The sequence below is a fragment of the Pinus tabuliformis genome, chromosome 9 (genome assembly GCF_031772625.1).
Source record: "Pinus tabuliformis cultivar Carrire ecotype Pingquan chromosome 9, CPIR1, whole genome shotgun sequence".
In the NCBI taxonomy this organism is placed as follows: Eukaryota; Viridiplantae; Streptophyta; class Pinopsida; order Pinales; family Pinaceae; genus Pinus; species Pinus tabuliformis.
Window position 1 is genome coordinate 236672665 of NC_142307.1, and position 20739 is coordinate 236693403.

The 20739-nt window shown below is 40.8% G+C and overlaps 1 pseudogene; it reads right to left on the bottom strand.

Moving 5' to 3' along the window:
- Positions 1-16890: 16890 nt before the first annotated feature.
- On the bottom strand, positions 16891-17315 carry LOC149148060 (uncharacterized protein At2g34160 pseudogene; annotated as a pseudogene).
- Positions 17316-20739: the final 3424 nt, after the last annotated feature.

The window sequence follows — 20739 nt, forward strand, 5'->3', positions numbered from 1 at the left end:
CACATAAATCAAAATCCAGAGAAAATTATACATGCCTTCTACTGTACAATTACTATGTAGTACTTGAAGTCCCTTCTCTCCAATATGTCCCAGTGTTTGATGCCACAACGTAATCATTTTTCCAAAAGCTACATGAGTTTTGTCTTCTTCTTCTCCACTCTCAAGAATAATGGAATTGTTTCATCCATTACTGTTAAGTTATGGTATGTTCTATGCTTATAACAATTTACTTCTTTTTCTTATTATATTCCACCGATTAGCAATCACATGTACATAAAGTAAAGTGCAGATAGAACATTAAACGATCGACAGAAAACAAGCCAAGACAAGAGACACAAGATGTGGCGGCTAGCCAGGGACAAACCCCACAATGTGTGGGGAAACCCTTTGATCAAATCTTCTTTTATCTTCAATAATTCAGTAGAGAGAAATAGTACAATAAATCTGATTCATATCAGTAGTAGCAAACCCTAGATCAGTAGCATCAGCATTAGCGGCTTCATTATCAAACTAGGGCAGACCATATCTCACAAACCGACAGTCGGATTGACTTCATTCCACCACCAAAAGTTTCGGCTTTCAGAGGAGGTTCAGATGAACCTACAACGCAGTTCATATGAGGAGATCTTCTAGGCCACGCAAGTCAATCTTTACTTATGCAGTTGCAACTTCAGTTTCAGCAGTTTCCGGATTCAAACTAGGGCAGTCGATATCTTGCAAACCGTTCGTCGGATTGACTTCATTCCACCACCAAAAGTTGCGGATTTCAAAGGAGGTTCAGATGAACCTACAACACAGTTCCAAAGAGGAGATCTTCTAGGCCACGCAAGTCAATCTTTACTTCTGCAGTTGCAGCTTCAAATTCAACAGCCTCCGACTTCACATGTGTGAGAGAGAGAGACCCATTTCAGCGCAGTAGAGAAGAGACTCATATTTGCGCAGTAGAGAGAGAGAGAGATGTGATGAGATGAGTGAGTCCAAATGAGGAAAAGTCCTCTTATATTTATACACAACGTTGGTGGGTGAATAGATGCGACTGTTGGGCTTCTGAGCCTACATGAGTTGTAGGTCGGCTTGATAATAATTCCATAATCAAAATAAATTCATATCTCCATGAGTACTTATCGGAATTGGATGACCTTTATATCAATCATACACCTCTCGACGAGAGGAATCTAATAAAAATATTATTAGCCATGAATAAGATGAGCCACATGAAGTTTTGCTTTGGTTGCCAATTTTAACAATTACTAACAATGTTTCCCAACAATTTATATATAGTTCCAATCCAAACTCCCTTCAACAATACCATTTCTCTTCGAACCATATTGCAAGTATCATTTTCAAACACTATTTTTACACCGAGATCATTCATCTTGCTTATAAAAATCAATTTTTGGGCTAATCCAGCGATGTACAAAACGACTGAGAGCGTTCTAATCCTTCCACCCTTGATCTTTATCTTTCCTCATCCTATGATTATGGCTATCAAGTCATCTCCTAAGAAAATATCACTACCTTTGAATCTTTCATACTCACAAAACCATTGCCTATGAGGAGTCATACGAAAGGCACCCAAGTCGACCAACCATGCCTCATGATCTACACGTGTAATTGAAGAAGACAAGTACACATCCCCTCCTTCATCTGGGGAGGTTTTGCTTCTGCAGAAGGAGTATCTTCAAATCCCTTCCCTTTCTCATGAAATTTAGATTGAAAATCTTTAATGCCCTTCTTTTCCACAACTGCCAAGATACCTTTATGAACTTCCTTGGAGATTCATATCTTCCTCTAGATTTAGATCCCCCATTTGAGGACTTATTTTATTTTTATTGTGGCAATTTCCCTTACAAACAAGGCACATGTGTTCCAAAATTCCATGTTTTTTTGTGAAAATTCCTTGAATGAAACAACTAGAGTTTAATGTTATCGCTGATAGTAATTTAATTATCTTTTGAATTATTATTTGGAAAATAACGATTAAATCACTGATACATTCTTCATAATAAAAATGCAACAGAAATATAAAATACAAAACTAAGAAATAAATGCACACATACAAAAATTGACACAATTATTTTTGTACAAATGCCCTTAGAAAAACCCCGAAGGGAAAACCAATGCAACATATGAGGGTTTTATTATTTCTTTAGCAAATTCAAGAGTACAATAATCTTCCTGCCAAACTGGCAAGGCTTCAGAAATCTTCTACTGGAAAAATCAACTGGAAGGCACCCTTATCTCCCTCTACAAATAATCTTGCCCTCTCTGGCAAACTTACAATTCCCTGTTGCTCGCTCTACAGTGCATAAATGCGCACTGTCTGCACAGATAAATTCGTACAACCTCGAAACTGTCTCCAGGTGATATGTTTAGCCTCCCTATGCCTTTGGAATCAATTCGCTTTGCCTCCAAGACACTAATTCGATAACTGGAAATTGAAATGATCTCTTCCGATAACTCGCACTGGGGTTTTTGACTAATTTGCACTGTTGTATTTGACCTCTTCTGCAGATAATTCAACCTCCCTATTTCCTATCTCCAACACACTAGAAATACTGAGGAAATCCTCCTCCAAAATATCTGTTCTCAAATATTTATTGATCTCTTGCTTTGATGCTTTTCCTAGCTTCAATTGCGCCCTTGCTGAATACCTACAACTAGGTAGTCGAACTGGTCAACTCTAATCTTCTTTGATACCTCTTTTCCAAGCCATCGACTTGCTATTATAATCTTATGTTGGGTAACCAACGACCAAAATCTAATCCCAATCAATGGCTTAGATCACTTTGACACCATCAATAGAAGTCTCTAGAGAAAAATCTGATTATCTTAATTAATTAACTTTAATTAATCACTTTTCTTAAGTTAGACTTAGGAAATAATTAAATTATGACTAACTAATTTAATTAAGGTGTCTCCAAGTCTAATCGCGCGAAATTTTTTATGGGTTTTGAAGATCTCATGTTCCTTATCCTCTTAAACATCATCTAAGACTAGAACACCTATTTGCTGCTACATAAACTAACACTCTCTCTTAGTGAGGAAAGTGTTCTCCACCATACCCATCTATTATCTGAAATAGATGAACTTGACTCTCCCTTGAGCCTTCGTGAGTGTTTCAACCACTTACTAGTCTATGGGAACATGGTGTAGTGGAACTAATCCACACTGCTGGTGCTGACATTGGTGATACTTCTGTCCTTCATATCTTCAAGTTGATTTGACTCCCTACCACGGGAAATCACTATGAAGAAACTACACGATCTGTCATTGTCCACCATGTTACTGCTCATACTATGATCTCACACTGCAGGTGCTTATGTAATGAAGTCATTATTGCACCTGCGTGCACTGATCTCTCAGAACCTGAAGATCAAGCTTCCATAAGGTTGCTCCCTCTGAGGCTAGATTGCCTCTGAGTCTCAAATGCTCACTGATCTACTATGTCACTGCAACTAGCTCTGCAACTATCCCTTGAGTCTTTGACTACGCCTCCCTAGCTCTACACTCTCTCTCAAGTATCCAACTGCGCCTTGCTTACACTTCAATCCCCCTGCTACTCTACTATTGTGGGCTCCTTTCACAATGATATTGATCCATGTGAATAATACAAAACAACTAGATTTGATCTACTGATCAATCCCTCCTTGACTAGATCTAGACCTCCTTGCTGCTCCTACCTTAGACCCTGCCCAATCTGGGATACTGGAATATCATACTCCTCCATTTGAGGATAATGATGCAAACATAGGGAACTCATCGTCTAGCTTGGTGGACAAGTCATCAATATATTCCGAAGCTGTTGTTTGCTTCTCCAACTTCTCCTTCTTCCTCTTCAGACACTAGCTGACATAGTGACCAAGTTCACCACACCCGAAACAATTGATCTTCGACACGTGCTTCTTCTTATTCTTCTTCTCTCCTTTAGTGTCCTATCCCTAGTTGGGATCCTTATTCGATTTTTCCTTTCTTGCAAGAGCGACATTTTATTCTTCCTTCTCTACCTTCGGTCCATTGCCACTGCTGGTGGTGGTACTATTTACGAGATTGAGCCTTAGCTCCTCCTAAGTGAAGTCACTCCATAGACGCTCCGAACTAGGAAGTGTGTCTCACCCATAAGTTACTTGGATGAATGTACTGTTTATTTGAGGTAGCATTGGATGTGCTCTAGCCATGAAATTTTGTGGAGAGGTTGGGGCACATGAGATCTCCAATACCTAGAAAGGGTTTGGGCAGATTCTAAACAGATCATGAGATATTAAAATAATTAATATTTTTAATGGAGTCCCTAAGTCTAAACTTAGGGAAAATAAAATATTAATGAGTATTAATATGAATCTGTGATAGAGTGGTCCAAAAGACATGGATCAAGCCAGATCTAATCTTAGCCGTTGATTAGGGACTTAATCTCAGCCGTTGAGATGTCAACAAGAAAAGTATAGGAGGAGGCTTGAGGGTCACTTGGAGAACACACCAGATGATCAGTTATTTTATTCTCTAGAGCGGGTTTTGCTAAGAGAGATAGAATCAGTGATCGTGAAAGCCGCTGAGGGGCATTGAGTACAAAGAAACAAAGAAGACAGAGATTGCGTCAAGAGAGTAGCGTAACAGCCAAGGTGGGTGACACAGAGCTAGCAAGGGCTCACGCATAGGCAGCCAAGTGCTGCGCAGAGCACTGGAGGGGCCAACGTAGTTGACGCAGAGGCTCCTAGAGATTACGTAGGGCCTCCTAGGGCTGACGCAGGCCAAGAAAGGCTGACATAGGGCCAACATGAAACAGAGAGGGGCTGACGCAGTCTAGATTGTGCATACGCTGGGGTTGCAGGAGCAGTTTTGTGCTGAGGAGTTGCTGGAAGGGTTTTCCAAGGTTTCAGCCAGGATATTTCTCTCAAATTGTGAGGTATCGTTGCTAAGGAAATTCTCTGTTGGGTAGGCCAATTACAACACCCAGATTGTACTCTGATATTGCTTAGTAAGAAAACCCTCAGATCACTACACCGGTTTTCGCGCATTGGGTTTTTCCAGGGACATTGGTCCAAAAATAATGGTGTCATGTGGTGTGTTTGTTCTTGTTTCTTTTAGTTTCTAATCTGTAATATGTTGAGAATGCACTGGTGTTTATTTTCAGTATTTACTTTGTAAATAACTTGTTAAAGAAAAATAAAAAGTAGGTAGGAATAAATCAGAAAACGTGCATGAAGGGTTCCTAAATTAAGTAAACTTAGAAAATTCAAGATGGTATCAGAGCGTGATTGTAGATCAAAGGAGGACTAAAAGACATCAGCCAACCGGAGCAATAGCAGCAGAAAACAACTGCCCCGAGGTGACAGAAGTTGTTTCTAGCAACACAGAAGCCAAGGAAGTGTGACGTAGAGCCAGCCAGAGCCACGCATAAGAAGTCGGGAACTTCGTAGAGCCTCATAGAGGCCAGCATCATTGACACAGAGGGACAGAGGGCTGACGTAGGGCATCCCAGGGCTGACACAGACCCATCTAGGGTGACACAGATCCAACGTGAGGTAGAGAGGGGCTGCCACAGTTCACAGAGAGGCAGTTGTTGGGGTCTAGAAGGCTGCAGGAATATTGTAGAGTGGAGTTGGTGAGGCACTGTAGTCAGAATAGTACCTAACAAATCAAGACCAGAGGAGTTGTTACTGAGGTTTCTAGCCAAGGAACACAGATCACTAGTGCAGTTGCACAAGACGATAAGAGTAGGGGGCATCTCGACAAGTGGTAGAAGGATTTCCAGGAGGGAAATTAGGACTTAGAGGGAGTCCAGAAGAGAACTTCCAGATAGGAAGTAGAGACTCATAGGAGTCGAACAGAGATCTTCCATGAAGGAAGTAGAGGAGCCTCATGGCACTACACGAGGTAAGAGGCCAGGATACACTGGACGGAGCATCGAACTTCGCAGTTTGGAAGGCCAAAATCTTATCAGTGCTTGACAGGAATCGTGTCAAGAACTTCACCTTGAAGGTTATAGCTATCCTAGTCGACCCCAATGATAACCACAAGTACGAGTAGGCAATGGCGAGGGCCAAGTGCATTATTCTTGACGGGGTCAAGGATCATGTGGTACCACATATAACCGAGAAGGAAATGATAGTTGAGATGTGGGAGGCTCTCAAGAACCTGTACCAACATACTTTTGTGCAGAGAAGAATGCTACTTGAGAATCAGTTGAGGTCGTATCAGATGAAGAAGGGTCAATTGATTGACAACTTCCTTGGAGGACTGAATGAGATTTGAGACTAGTTGATTGCTATAGGAGCGACTCCGGATCAAGAGCTTATGGTGAGGACAACCCTGAATGCTGTCTCAGAAGAGTGGGAAGTATTTGTCTAGAGTTTCCTGGGCAAAGTGACTCTCCTACCTTGAGACAAAATGTGGGCAGCTCTTCGCCAGGAAGAGATTAGACGAAAGTCAAAGACAGGTAGCAACATTAAAGGGATCAAGGTCAAGCAGGAGGAGGAGGATGTGGCCTTAGCATCTGAGGGAAAGCAGGAGAAGTGGAAGAAGAAAGATCTCTCTAAGATCAAGTGCTTCCATTGTGGGGAGATGGGTCATTATGTGACCTAGTGCCCAAGGAAGAAGAGTAAGGGAGAGTCTTTCGAGACTAAGGCAGTGCCAACATGGGCAAAGAAGGAAGTTTTGAAAAACGATGACTGTGCCATGAGTGCACACACACCACTTGAGGGGAAGTGGGGAGACATCGAGTTGTAGTCAAGTGGACTATAGGCGATGAGGGGCAGGATCCTTGAGGTAACCAGCCTCTTGGATTAGAATTTGCTACGGGAGCCTCGACGAGGTGTAGTAGGACTGGCTGAGTAGGTAGAGATTGATGCGAATGGAGCGGCAGAGAGAGCTACAGTGTAGGAGTCCTAAGACAGCGCAGAGCTAGCAGGCTGAAGCAGTGCGAGAGGCACAGGAGTGTTGCACTAGTGCATGAAGGCACATAGAGGTGTGCAACTGTGCAAGATGCAGGGAGTTTTTGTAGTAGCGCAGAGGTCAGAGAGAGGGAGCACTTGTCAGTGGCAGAGGGAGCTTCAGCATCAGTGGGTGTTTCTCGCCCAACATGGAGGTCAATTGGGAGATTAGTTACTTACTTCTCAGTAACTGAGTTGCAAGGCATTAGTGGGCAGCACGATGAGAGGAGGCGTAGTGCAGATGCAGTGCTGGGAGAAAGGACCAGCAATAACACGGATGCAGAGGGAGCTGTCGTACAGATGCATTAGTGGCAGTGGTAGAACCATGGGCAACAATACATGAGGCAGCAATGCAGAGGATGTTGGGCAGGAAGACCTAACAGCAGCACAAGTACTGATGCCATATGATCAGAGTAATACTCAATGAGGAGTGTTGCTAGAGCACCCTCCTCACTAACAGGGAGTGTTGATTTGGGGTAGCATCGGATGTGCTCTAGCCACGAAATTTGGTGGAGAGGTTGGGGCGCATGAGATATAGCAAGGCTCCAGAAATCTTCTACTGGAAAAATTAACTAGAAAACACCCTTGTCTCCCTCTGCAAATGATCTGACCCTCTCTGGCAAACTCACACTTCCCTGCTGCTCGCTCTGCAGTCGAGAAATGTGCAATTCCTACACAGATAAATTTGTACAACCCTGTCACTGCCTCTAGGTGAGACGTCTAGCATCCCTCTTCCTCTGGTATCAATTCACTCTACCTCTAGGATATTGATATGGAAACTGACAATTAAAATGATCTCTTCCAACAACTTGCACTGGGTTTCTGGCTAATTCACAATGCTTTATTGGGCCTCTTCTGTAGATAATTCAAATTCCCTCTTTTTGTGTCCTAGACATTGAAAATACTGAGGAAATCTTCCTTTAGAATATTTGTCGATCCCTCACTCTGATGCTTTCCCTAGCTTCAACTGCACCCTTGTTGAATACTTGCAACTGGGTAGTCGAACTACTTGACTTTGATCTTCTCTAATACCTCTTCTCCAAGCCCTCGACTTGCTCTTATAATTTTTTGTTTGGTAACCAATGGCCAAGATCTAATCCCGATCAATGGCTTAGATCTTTTTGACTCTATCAATAAAGTCTCTAGAGAAAAATTGGATTACCTTAATTAATTAACTTTAATTAACCAATTTTCCTAAGTTAGACTTAGGAAATAATTAGATTATGGTTAATTAATTCAATTAAGGCATCTCCAAGTCTTATTTAGTGAAACCTTTTCTAGTTTTGGAGATCTGATGGTCCTTAGCCTCTTAGACATATCTAAGACTAGAACAGTTGTCTGCTACTACATAAACTGATCTTTTTTTGTCTCACTTCCTCTGATAACAAGGATGAGAATATTTCATCGAAATTTAAAGTAGTTGCATTAGTACCTGCAAAAATAACTATACTATCCAATGGGTCTAGTAGAGAACATAACAAACTGATGCACTTATCTTCATTTGAAATCTTAATATCAACAGATAATAATTGACTTAACATTGTATTGAAGGCATTCATATTCTCTTTCACTAAGTTTCCATCCTTTATCCTCTAGTTATAAAATTTCTTCCACACGAACAATTCGTTCAATAGGTACTTAGAATGATACAAGGCCCCTAACTTGTCCCACAAAGCCTTTGTTGTAGATTCCCCTAAAACATTCAATAATACTAAATTTGACAGACACAATTGTATTGTGATTTTTTCCTTTTGATTGAATTTGTTCCGATATTTTGTTGAAATCCATGTTGCTGCAGCATGTGGATCAACAACGATCCACTAATCTTTGTCCACCAACAATTCCTTTTTTTAGAGTTTTCACAACTCAAAACTCTTCCCATTGAATTTCTCAATCTCTATCTTTGAACTACTCACCACTTCCTTTTTACCAAAAGAATTACTTTCACGGATCTCCCACTATAATAAGGTCTACCACAGGCCTAGGCCAAACCCCTTAGCCCCAAAGGTGTCCCCTTGAAGCCAAAATTGCTTTGATACCAAATGTAGGTTTTAACCCTGTATAATTAATTGTTGCAAACATATTCGCTATTAAATTATAAAATATGAAATGGAAAACACACGCACTAACACATATTTTATCTTGGAAACCCAAAACCAAGAAAACCAATAAGATTTTTCAATATGTATTCTTTTGTACATTATTAAAAACCTTATCCCACAATATTCATGAAATTCCAATCCATTTACCTTAGGTGAGAACACAACTACAAATCCTTACCTGAAACTACAAAATCACGGGAAAAATCACCATGCACCACAAAACCGCTTATATAGAAATCATGTACTAAAAATCCCCAAAAACATAAGCAAAAAACCACCCAATTTTTTTGTAGGGCATTGCCCTTGAACCCTTGTGCAAGGGAGCTTTTGTTGGAAATACTGAGGGGGGGGAGTGAATCAATATTTCTTACTTTTTTTTTTTTAATTGTTCTAGTGATTGCCAACAACCTATATAGATATGTATATGTATACATAGAACATAGAAATCAACAACTAAATTTAATGCTTTTATTAAAACTCAAGACAATGCAAAGAAGTAAAAAAAATATAAGTATAAATCTGATTGTGAATAGTTGCCAAGCTCCAACTTGGACTTCAGTGAGGCTCCAACCTCCAGAGCACCAACTCTGTTTTGCAGTGGTTCTGCACTTAGGAGCACCTACCCCAATGACTTCAGTCCTGTTCAGTTCTGAGGCTCCAACCTCTTGGGCTCCAACCCAACCTTGGTATAAACAGGTATGTTGCTGCACTCTATTCAACTGAGGTTGTCTCACTCCTGCTCTCCTGCCTCTGCTACTTCTGCTGCCTCTACAAACTTCGCTGCTTTTTCTGCCTCTTTTTCCCCCTGCTGCTTCTACTATCTCACCCTCGGGTTCTTCACCACCATAACCGCACCAACAGTTCTCTGTTTCTACTGTTTTATACATTCCCATGCCTTTGTCCATTCATTTCCGCTTACACCGTCTCTTAGGCTTCCTCCTTAGTCGCTGTCGTTTCCTCTCACTCGCTTGATCTTTCAGATTCCCTCTCTTCAGCAGCAGTAGCCATAAAATCATTGCACTGCTATGATTTTACCAGTATTATTTCAACCTTTGCTTTCTGCATGGGACGACCTCTTGATTCATCTCTCATATCAATGGTAGATGTTGAGATTTTCTTTTCTACAGCTAGACCATTGTTCTTCAATATCTCAGCAACAGTAACCACTGTGGCAATGGCCATTCCTAAAGCAGATAGCTCCACTTCTTCATGTTGCTACATATACCTCTTGGCGAGGTTGACATAGAAGAAGAGCGACTTCTTGGTATTGGAGACTTGAATCCTGTTTTTCTTGTGAACATCATTCAGATCCATGTTTCCAACTCGCTCAGTGATTTCTTCCACGACCATCGTTCTTGTGCTTTGCTCTTCAGGAAATTTTCCCCTCTTAATACCTCTGCGTTACTTCTCCGCCTCCACTGTTTTATTCCAAAAACCCACGTAATCGCGCCCATATTAGCCTCTGCCGCATTCGCAATCACAGTCGTTGATCACCCTCATCCAACGGTTCCCGCGTCGCTACGGCCTTTTTCTTGCACATTAAACCTCGTGCATCTCCTCACCGTCTGATCAAACCCCGTCGCGATCGAACGACAACCGCACCTTTCCTCACCGAAACCTGCATACACGTTAACCTGAGGGGGCGACGGTTTTCATCTGCCACACGTCATATTTTGATTGGATAGTTGGCCCTTGTACGTATACCACTGAATCCCGGTGGGCGGTGCGGGGAATACCGCTTACCACTTACTTGTACGTCTCTCGCGCATTATCGTCCGCGCATCTTTCGTGTGCGATGATCGTTGGATCTGCTGCTCTTTGATTCGACGACTCACATTCACCTCTCAGCGATAGCATGATCAACACCATATCCAGTTAAAGGAGCCAGAGGATAATCAGTACGTGCTGCACATCTTGCTTCCTCCTGATAGCGTAGCATATCTTCTCTCATCAATTCCTCTCGATGCATTTCTTATCGATGCAGTTCCTCTCTGCGCATTTCTTCTCTCAGCACTTCCTCTCGACGCATTTCTTCTTGACACAGTTCCTTTCTGCGTAATTCCTCTCTGCGCAGTTCCTCTCTTAGGAGCTCCTCTCGACGTAGTTCCTCTTCTTCGGCTCTGTCTGCTCCTATCATCTCTATTTGCTCCTCGAATATTGCCATATTGACATCATTAACAATCTGTGTCCAACAATCTCCCCCTTTGTTATTTATGGCAATATTCTTCTGCTTTCTCCCTCTTTGACATCAATGGCAAAGGGATGCATATGGACTCCCCCTGTCCTGCTACATCTTTATGAATGAACTTGAGTGATGATAAAGAAATAACCCCCATATTTTGATGCAGATGTTCGAATGCTTCTCAAGGAAGAGGTTTTGTGAAAATATCAGCTATCTGCTCCTTAGTACTGATATATTCCAGGACGATGTTTTGTTCAGCTACTTGTTCACGGAGGAAATGATACTTGATTGGTATGTGTTTGGTTCTTGAGTGCATCATAGGATTTTTGCTGAGACTGATAGCACTTGTGTTGTCACAATAGACGGAAATTGGTTGATCTGTACATATGTCGAGATCTTTTAGAGCTTCCTTCATCCATAGTATCTGAGAACAACAGTCTGCTACAACAATATACTCAGCTTCGGCTGTGGATAATGATATGGATGACTGTTTTTTGCTGAGTCAGGATACCAAACAGTCTCCTAGGAAGAATGCATTTCCACTAGTGCTTTTTTGATCATCTGTAATTCCAGCCCAATCAGCATCTGTGTATGCAGTTACAGTCAATGTTGAGTCCTTTGGGTACCAAAGACTGAAATCAGAAGTTCCCTTTAGATATCTGAGAATTCTTTTTACAACTAATAAATGGGATTGTGTGGGAGCAGATTGAAATCTTCCCACCATTCCTACTGCTTGCATTATGTTTGGTCGTGTAGCTGTTAAGTATAGAAGGGCTCCAATCATTGACCTGTAATGAGTTGCATCTACTAGAGGGGAGTCATCATCTTTGCTCAGTTTTCAGTTTGTGGTCATAGGTGTGCTCATGGGTGCACAATCCTCCATTCCATATTTTTTGAGCATGTCTTTTAGATATTTGGTTTGAGATATACACAATCCTGCTCTAGTTTGAGATATTTGAAGTCCAAGGAAGTGGGACAACTCTCCTATCATTGACATCTCAAACTCTTTTGACATGTTTTGAGAAAATTCATGGCTCATTTCATCATTATTACTAGCAAAAATCAGATCATCGACATAAACAAGAGCAACTAGTAACTTACCTTGATCTGTCTTTATGTATAGATTACTTCCAACCACTCCCTTTTTGAAGCCTTGTTTTTGTAGATAGTGATCCAGTCTTGCATACCAAGCTCTAGGAGCTTGTTTCAACCCATATAAAGCCTTTTTCAACTTACAAACGAAGTCCTTTCCTGCTGTTAGATCAAAACCTTCTGGCTTCTCCATGTAGACTTCCTCCTTGAGTTCCCCATTTAGAAATGCTGATTTCACGTCCATTTGATAGATTTTGAATCCTTTTGAGCAAGCAAATGCCAAGAACATCCTGATAGCTTCCATACGAGCCACTGGTGCAAATGTCTCTTCAAAGTCAATTCCTTCAATTTGTGAATAGCCTTTGCAGACAAGTCTTGCCTTGTTTCTGATAACCTGTCCTTCCTCATTCATTTTATTTTTGAACACCCATTTGGTTCCTATTATGTTTTTGTCCTTTGGACGAGGTACTAGCTCCCATGTCTTGTTCTTCTCAATTTGGGTCATTTCTTCTTCCATGGCTTTTACCCAATGAGGATCCTTACTTGCTTCTGAAAATGTTTCTGGTTCTATCATAGATAGGAGGGAAATGACTTTTCTCTTGGGTGTAATTGTTATCCTTATTCGGTATGCACACCTTCATCTTTATCGCCAATGATCTGCTCTTCTAGATGGTGTCTTTGGACATACTTTGTCTTAGAAAGGGTATTAGGTGGTTCTCTTTCCTCTTCTTCTTCTTCTTCTTCCTCATCTATTTCTTCTTCTTTAGGTTCTTCTTCTTCAATGAGAGAGTCATCTTCATGTTCTTCAGTTTCCTTTACTGGAAGATCTTCATCAACATTTACATCAATGCTTTTCACTATTTTCTTCAGTCGATAATTGTAGCACTTGTAAGCCTTGCTCCGTGTAGAGTATCCAAGAAATATCCCTTCATCAACCCGAGAATCAAACTTTCCTGGTGAACCATCATTTATTTTTATGAAGCACTTGCTTCCAAAGATCTTGAAGTACTTCACCGAAGCAGGTCTTCCTTTCCATAGCTCATAAGGAATTTTATCACAATTTGGTCTTAATTGAGTTCAATTCAGTGTGTAGATAGCTGTCCCTACTGCTTCTCTCCAGAATTTAGGCTGTAAGTCTACTGCTAATAGCATAGTTCTTGCCATTTCTTGGACTGTTCAGTTTCTTCTTTCAACTACCCCATTTTTCTAAGGTGTTATGGCAGTCGAGAATTCCCTTTTAATTCCATGAATATTACAGAACTCACTAAACTCATTTGATGTGAATTCTCCTCCTTTGTCTGTTCTGAGGCACTTAATTTTTGAATCTTTTTCATTTTCTACAAGGGCTTTTAGATTCTTGAAACACTCAAAATTTTTAGATTTATACTTTATGAAATATATCCACATCATTCTAGTACAATCATCATCAAATAACACAAAGTACCTTTCTCCTTGGAGTGCTTGATTTCTAGTTGGCCCACATACATCAGCATGGATGATCTCTAAGGGCTTTGATCTAGAGTGTTCCTTTGTCTTGTGGCTAATTCTGGTCTGCTTTCCATGTTGACATGGACCACATACTGCTTGATTTGGTTTGAACAACCTTGGGATGTCTTGTACAGCTTTGATCTTGCTGATATTGATCAGATTTTCAAAGCTTGTATGTCCAAGTCGCTTGTGCCACAGCTAACTCTCATTTGTCTGACTCAGGTAGCATTTATTTTCTTGAATCTTGTTCAGAATGTAAATGTTGTTTGGTTTCCTCACTCCTTTTGCCACAAGTTTCCCTGAGGTAGAGTTCCTTATTTCACAGTCTTTGGTGTTGAAAACAACCTTATGTCCTTGATCACAGATTTGGCTAACACTCAAGAGGTTGTGTTTGAGTCCATCAACCAACAGAGCATCTTGAGCTTTTCCTTTTCCATTGATTAGAGTAACTGTTCCTTTTCCTGCAATTCTGCCAGATCCGCTTCCAAAGGACACATTCCCTTCCTTTTTGCTCAGTGAGACAAACTTCCTTCTGTCTCCTGTCATGTGTCTGGAGCACCCACTATCTATAAACCACTGGTTTCCATTATTTTGAGCATATAGATCCATGCCGCATTTGTCCATGCTGGAGTTCTTGCTACTCGTCTTTCTTCCTTTGAGTGGGCAGTCTTGTTCATAGTGTCCATTATTGTAGCAGAAAGAGAAAATCAGATCAAATTTGGTCAAGGGATCAAATGAATTAAAGGTTTTGATTTGTCCCTGCCTTTTGGGGGCATATGAGTTGATTATTCTATCCTTTAGCTTTGTCTTTTCACTTCTGCGAGCCATACAATGTCTGGCTTGATGACCGAAGTTTTTACAGTGAAAGCAGTGTCCAAGAAAGATGGTTTTGTACTTGTTGAAGCAACCACAGTTTGAGTCGATTTCCTTCCTAGGAATTACTCCTCCCTCGTTCTTTGGATGCCCTTGGTGAAGTACAGGTTTGTATTTACTGTAGTGTCCATGATTCGACTCCACATTCTTCTTTGGAGTAATTCTCTCTTCATTCTTGGGATCTGGGGTGCACTTTTCATCTTTTGGATTGCAAGAAAGTGCATCGGCATAGCATTTCGCATTATTCTTAGTGCTTGAGGATTCTCCTTTGATACCTATTCCAGACTTGTCATGTTGAGGTTTTTGATTTTCAGAATAGTCTCAAGTATTTGAGAGCTTTTACAGCCCTTTTTAATTTGCTCCAACTCCTTTCTCAGAGACACTATTTTGGTCTCGCATTCTTCACAAGTCTCTTCCTTTTCTTTAAGCTTTGCTTCCAAGAGGTCTTCTCTCCTTCTTATTTCCTCGTTTTCCACTTTGAGAGAAATGATTTTGTTCCGTAGTTTCTCATTTTCTTCAATGACACTTATTAAGAGTTCATCTACATTTCTTTCTAGCCCTGAGTCATCATCATCTGCGAGTGCCATGAATAATGCTTCTTGGCTTTCATCATGATCGCTTTCCTCATCTGATTTCCTTTTGATGACCATAAACTCATCCTCATCAGACTCATCTTGCTTGGAGAAGAAGTTTTTCTTATTGAACCCTTTCTTTTTATGTGCCATTCTTTTAGAATTTCCTTCATCATCACTGTCATGTTTATGAGGACATTTTGCTGCATAATGGCCTATTTTACCACATTTAAAACAGATAAGAGGATACTTGCCTTTAAGCTTAGATCCTTTCTTCAGCTTTCGTACAAATTGAGCCAATTCGGATTCCACATCTGACTCATCACTACAGTCATTCCTTTCTTTCCCCTTCTTTGACCTTGAGGCCTTGAATGCTGCATCTTTGGAGCTTGGGCCACCTTTCCTCATTTCATAGGCAGTGAGAATTCCATGGAGTTCATCCATTTTGAGGGTATCTAGATCCTTTGCTTCTTCTATAGCGCTTATTTTGGAGTCAAACCTGTCTGGAAGAGACCTTAATACCTTTTGAACAATGGTACTTTCTTCAACTTTTTCGTCCAATCCTTTTAGGGAATTTACCACTTCAGCTACTCAGAGGAGGTATGCTACAATATCTTCTTCATCTTCCATCCTTTCAAATTGTCTTCTGTGAGTTTGAAGCTTTGCCTTTTTGAATTTTGAGTCTCCATCGTACAAGCCAACTAGCTTCTCCCACATTTCTTTGGCCGAGGTACAGTGCGTCATTTTTGTAAACTCGGAATCAGTGATTCCACTAGTGATGGAGTTCATGGCCTTTGCATTTGCGATGTAGGATTTCCTCTCGTCTTGGTCTGTTGGAAGAGTGGAAGTAGTTTTGTATTCATTTTGAACAAAATGCCAGACTTTAGGTCCAAGGGACATTAAGTAGTAAGTCATTCTCTTCTTCTAGAAACCAAAGTTAGTGCCATCGAACAAAGGAGGTCTTCCTGATGCTTCATGGTTTCTCATCATGGCTGCAGATCCTTCCTTACGCTGTTAGGCTAGTATGAAGAAGCCTGCTCTGATACCAATTGTTGGAAATACTGGGGGGGGTGAATCAGTATTTCTTACTATTTTTTTTTAATTATTCTAGTGATTGCCAACAACCTATATAGATATGTATATGTATACAGAGAACACATAAATCAACAGCTGAATTTAATGCTTTTATTAAAACTCAAGACAATGCAAAGAAATAAAACAATATAAGTATAAATCTGATTGTGAATAGTTGCCAAGCTCTAACTTGGACTTCAGTGAGGCTCCAACCTCCAGAGCACCAACTCTGTTTTGCAGTGGTTCTGCACTTAGGAGCACCTACCCCAATGACTTTAGTCCTGTTCAGTTCTGAGGCTCCAACCTCTTGGGCTCCAACCCAACCTTGGTATAAACAGGTATGCTGCTGCACTCTATTCAGCTGAGGTTGTCTCACTCTTGCTTTCCTGCCTCTGCTGCTTCTGCTGCTTCTGCTACCTCTACAGCCTTCGCTGCTTTTTCTGCCTCTTTTGCCCCCTGCTTCTTCTACTATCTCACCCTCGGGTTCTTCACCACCATAACCGCACCAACAGTTCTCTGTTTCTACTATTTTATACATTCCCATGCCTTTGTCCATTCGTTTCCGCTTACATCGTCTCTTAGGCTTCCTCCTCAGTCGCTGTCGTTTCCTCTGACTCGCTTGATCTTTCAGCTTCCCTCTCTTCAGCAACAACAACCATCAAATCATTGAACTGCTCTGATTTTCCCAGTATTATTGCAACCTTTGCTTTCTGGATGGGACGACCTCCTGATTCATCTCTCATATCAATGGTAGATGTTGAGATTTTCTTTTCTACAGCTAGACCATTGTTCTTCAATATCTCAGCAACAGTAACCACTGTGGCAATGGCCATTCCTAAAGCAGATAACTCCACTTCTTCATGCTGCTGCATATACCTCTTGGCGAGGTTGACATAGAAGAAGAGCGGTTTCTTGGTATTGGAGACTTGAATCCTGTTTTTCTTGTGAACATCATTCAGATCCATGTTTCCAACTCGCTCAGTGATTTCTTCCACGACCATCGTTCCTGTGCTTTGCTCTTCAGGAAATTTTTCTCTCGTAATACCTCTGCGTTACTTCTCTGCCTCCACTGTTTTATTCCAAAAACCCACGTCGCAATCGCAGTTGTTGATCACCCTCATCCAATGGTTCCCGCGTCGCTACGACCTTTTTCTTTCACATTAAACCTCATGCATCTCCTCACTGTCCGATCAAACCCCGCCATGATCGGACGGTAGTCACACCTTTCCTCGCCGAAACCTGCATACACGTTAACCTATAGGGGCGGTGGTTTTCATCTCCCACATGTCGTATTTTGATTGGATCGCTGGCCCTTGTACGTATACCACCGAACCCCGGTGGGCGGTGCAGGGAATACCGCTTACCGCCTACCTGTACGTCTCCTGCGCATTATCGTCCGCGCATCTTTCGCGTGTGACGACCGTTGGATCCGCTGCTCTTTGATCCGACGGCTCACATTCACCTCTCAGCTATAGCAGGATCAACACCATATCCAGTTAAAGGAGCCTGAGGATAATCAGTACGTGTTGCATGTCTTGCTTCCTCCTGATAGTGTAGCATATCTTCTCTCAGCAATTCCTCGGCGCATTTCTTCTCGACGCAGTTCCTCTCTGCGTAATTCCTCTCTGCGCAATTCCTCTCTGCGCATTTCTTCTCTCAGCAATTACTCTCGGCGCATTTCTTCTCGACGCAGTTCCTCTCTGCGTAGTTCCTCCCTGTGTAGTTCCTCTCTTAGGAGCTCCTCTCGACGTAGTTCCTCTTCTTCGGCTCTGTCTGCTCCTCTCGTCTCTATCTTCTCCTCGAATATTGCCATATTGACATCAATGACAATCTGTGTCCAACAACTTTCTCCCACTTGTGAATCCCTTGAAAGGGGGGGAGGGACATCACCCCCCCATGACCCCCCTGCTACACATCGTGCATTTTTTCATCTTGTGGGATAGTCATGCAAAGAATATAATACATACCCAACAATGCCAACATTCAAGTAGCATACATGGGAATGCATATGATGTGGTCATGCTAGGGATGAAATAATGAAGGAAATAAGAAAGAGGAAATAATGTAAGGATTTAATTAAGAAAGAAATAAGTGAGAGGTAGTAATGCTAGGGTTGAACCAACAAAACCAAGAGGTAATAAGTGAAAATATCATGGATATGCTAGCGAAAGCAAGATGGGAGAGGAAGGGGACATTGGAGGAATGGTTGAGAATGTGATATCATAGTTGCAAGCTATAAAATGAGATTTCCACAACCAACATCTTAGAGAGGCAACCAAAACTAAAGGGACAAGTGGAATATTCCAACTATGGATCATTTATCTCATGTTAGACTATGCTTGAGTAACAACCTAGAGGGAACAAACCATCAATGTAGGAAAGAAAGGAAATGTGAGGCTTTCCATAGGTGTCTTGAGAAAGATGGAAAGATATGAAGAAAGGAAAAAATAAGGAAAAGAGAAGCCAAGATAGATGGGAAGAGAGATTGCCTTAGTAGGTTAGGTAATGTGCGAGTTGGAAGAGAAAGGGACACTCAATTGATTGAATATTCATGTTAAGAGGGAGGTTACATTGAGTAGTATTGAAAATACAATGGAAATGAGATTAAACATCTTCAAATGAATACCATATCATTGATATTCCTTAAAGTATGATAATTCTTGGTTTAATTAGTGTCTGCCATATGGTAAGAGCACCAAATTTGAGGTTTGGATTGAATAGGAACACTGATAGCAACTTAGACATATTAGAGGATTATATAAATAAATTGTAAACTTATAAGAGCTAAAATTGCAAAGATGCAACAAGTCAACGAGAAAGATAGACTCTAGAATCGAGTTTTAAATGGTATGTTAATTTAAAACTATCATACCTTTGCTTTGGATGTCTGATTTAGGAGACTCAAAAGCCATTGGAAAGAAAAAACAATATATTTGGAAAAGGATCATAACTATTTGATATCATTATTATTAATATATTGAAGTTTCAAGTTGAGGGTTTGGGTGTGACCTTAAGCAAGAATTATGGCAATACCTAAATTTACTGGAGATGAATCCAAAATTGAAATCAATCCCAAGGAATAGTTGAGGATGGTAAAGGAATCTCTTAAGACTTGCTTTGGAGAAAGTACTATTGGTGAAGCTTATGACTGGTGGGCGAGTATTGACAAGGATAATAGATAAAATATCATATAGTTTTTCTTTGAAGACTCTTCTAAAATAATGGATTAGGGATACAAAAATGAAGGTAATGCATATAATTAAATACAAGTTAAAAGATGCAAAAGTGTTGAAGAATGTAACTAGTGTAGGCCTTTATAATTATATTTGAGTCAAGATGTATTATATTTGTCAAAAGAATGAAAAACAAATTTTATTATAAAATTATTTAATAGCATGGGTTTCATGCTTTATTATTTTATTTTTAGGTCAAAGCCTTCATTGTACACTTCTAGGGTTTATGTCAAGAGTCCTTGTCCTTGTCATAATTTAATAGACCCTTCTTGGGCTTTGTATATCAAGAAAGAAAAAATATTGTGATGCAAATTGAGTCAAATAGGCCTCCTTTGTTGAAGAATCTAGGGAAATTAGGTGTAGTACGATTCTTCTTGACTTGATAACAATTTGTGAAGTCTTTTTACAATTTGACTTGTTAGCTTAATATTCTTCTTCTTTTTATTAATATTGTGTGTACTTCATCAAACTGTTACTAAAAACATAAGAACAAGAACACAAGATATTGGCTCTCTGTCAGGGCCAAATCCTCTCTTCTTTTAAGAGGAAAACCCTTCGGTAAATTTCTCTTATTGAAGCTTCTTATTGATCAATGCCAAACCCTAGACCCTTGACCAGAATATCCTCCAAGCACAATTCAAGTCCTTCCTCCTTCCTGCACTTTGTTTCCCCAACACTCAATTAGAGTTTGACAAGTGGCATCCTGTGGTTGGTTATCAGATGTAGTGACATGGCATGTTTTGATTGGTTTAGAATGGACCAATGAGGAGGGGACAAGTGGCAAGCCTGGAGGTCACCATGTGTCCCTCCCCAAAGGTCGGATTGGTCTATCGGTGCGCAGTAAAATTTATCGCAGGTCGGTGGAGTCGAACCCGTGACCTGCACCGAACAAACACAACGTATTGCCACTACACCACAACATTGGATCTTAACCTACTATGGATATCGCATGTATTTGTTGTGTAACAGTTTGAGGTTTGGGGGTGGGAGGGAGCCAACCCATGGGCCAGTCCCCTCCATGTGAACAGTTTCAATAACCACAAGCCAACAATTAGCAGAACCGACGGCCAACATAACCGCTCACAGTTAATTCCATGACATGTGTACACTCCACGAAAACTGCAAGACGATAGTTAGCCTAACTGCGTGGTACTTGCGCTAATCCACATTTAAATGCTAAGTAATAATGCTTAA